The 2,011-nt window shown below is 39.9% G+C and overlaps 1 long non-coding RNA gene across 1 annotated transcript; it reads right to left on the reverse strand.

Moving 5' to 3' along the window:
* Nucleotides 1-635: 635 nt before the first annotated feature.
* Nucleotides 636-1,218, reverse strand: LOC131381671 (uncharacterized). Its single transcript, XR_009210553.1, has 2 exons — nucleotides 1,111-1,218; nucleotides 636-1,017 (listed from the first exon to the last, which is right to left on the reverse strand). It is a non-coding gene; the product is annotated as an uncharacterized LOC131381671 (long non-coding RNA).
* Between the last annotated feature and the right edge of the window lie 793 nt (nucleotides 1,219-2,011).

Below are 2,011 nucleotides of genomic sequence, written 5' to 3' on the forward strand. Positions count from 1 at the left end.
GTGTTGGGCTCAAATGATCAGAATGACACCTGCTGAAACACACAGGGCTTTTTTCTTTTGCCCTGACCCCCTTAGTTCAGCTACTCTTCCTCATGATTGTAAGATGGCTCCTCTTTTTCCCAACATGGTGCCTTCAGGAAAGGAGGAAAAGGATGAAAGGAAAGAGGCACGGGCTGGCCACATTTACTCCCTTTAAACAAAGTTTCCCAGGAACCCACCCTATCACACACCGCTTACATCTTAAATTGCAACCGTGTCACATGGACATCTGGAGTTACAAGTAAAGCCAGAAAATGGTGGTGGTGGTGTGTTTAACCTGAACACAACTGCTTCCCCTAAAGTAAGAAAGAAGGGGAGAATGGGTACTGTGTAGTAATGTCTGCTACAGTGAGAGGGATGTGCTCCCTTGAGGACATGGAAGCAGCACAGAACCCAGAACCCTCTGGATTTTACTTGTCAGCCTCCTGGGTTAGTCTGTAACTCAATTTCCTTCTGTATTTTGCCATTTCTTCTTACATTGTGACTTTATAAATTGAAGGGCCAGGCAATATCACTATTTCAAATCACTTTTCCTTTCCCATAAATGATGATTACGCAATTCATGTTTGAAATTCTCAAATTGTGATAGAGCAGTATCAAGTAGCATTATATAGTTTTATTATTTTATGAAGATTTTGTTTTTCCTTTTGATAAGATGTATTTATGTTAAGCAATAAGGAAACTACTGATTTGTAAAGCAGGACAAAACACTGCTTAATTGTAAGATGTAAGTCTCAGTCAGCACAGGCTGGAGTGAATTTGCTCAGTGACTCCAGCATTTTCACACTGTCAGTTTTGCCTGAAGTAGATGAAACCGTCTCTTAGGTTGGAGATTTTGCGGATGGCCACTCAGCCATGGTGAAAAAGAAGTTTGGGCACCATTATTAGGAGAAAATCACATCCAGTGGTCAACTTGGACTCCTCTTTCCTGCTTCCTCTAAGAATTTCTCCTTCTACCCTGATGCTCCATCTTTTGGCCTCAGATGAAGAAAACACCATATCAAGCACACCTCCCCTCTCTCCCCCTCCACAAAGTGAATCCAAGGGAATTTTAAGGGAATGGGAAATTACATAGAGAAGATGATCGTATTCAGGATCTCTGGACTGCAGAGCTGGAAAAGGCTTGTCAGAAACCACGACGGCTGACTCTGTAGTGACCTCTGCCTATAAACCTGCAATAAAGAGAAAACTGTTGTCTGAACCACAGTCATCCACCCCCTTCAAATTGTATTGTGTTATTTTTAGTTTAACCATAGTTTTGGTGGTGATGGTTTCCCAAAGTTATTTCTAGCTCTAACTGATAGTATTTATGGTTAGAACAATCAGACCTACTCTATCCTCACTGATTTTCCTTCAGGCATCATTATAGGATTAACAGTAAATTCCTCTAAAAAGATTACACTTACATGGGAGAAGGGGAAGGAAGGAAAGCGTCCACCACATCACATTCTATTCTGAATCGTCTCCTTGGGGAAATCTTAATTCTAATTTAGAATGTGATAGTCTGACTTCTGTAGTCTATGAATAAAAATCAGTTATTTAATATGAAGCTAATTAGAATTTGAAAATGGAAAATAAAGTCTATTTTCAAACAAGCTTGACTTTGACTAGGTACTAATGTCAAATAAGCCATTAAGAAAATGTTTTTGTTCGTAGTTACACTGAAGCCTGAGCAGGAAGTAAACAACAAAATCAAAGTGGAGGATAGTTCCACTTGAGTTTCTTTTCTGAGCGCCTCATTTATTCATTCACTCATAATAATTCACTCCACAAACATTCCTGAGTACTCAGACCTCAAGGTGACAATCCTTGTTGCTTGTTCTTCTGTAACTCTGAAATGGAAGGTGATGGGCCTCAGGGCTGTGATGTCCATCTTATCACTGATGAGAATCATTTTCACACAGCCTGTTCTCAACAATAAATTACAAGTGAATGTGATATTATGCCTTCTTTCTAAAGACTGCTGCCAGAC

This window comes from Hylobates moloch, unplaced genomic scaffold (genome assembly GCF_009828535.3).
Source record: "Hylobates moloch isolate HMO894 unplaced genomic scaffold, HMol_V3 SCAFFOLD_2, whole genome shotgun sequence".
NCBI classification, from domain to species: Eukaryota; Metazoa; Chordata; class Mammalia; order Primates; family Hylobatidae; genus Hylobates; species Hylobates moloch.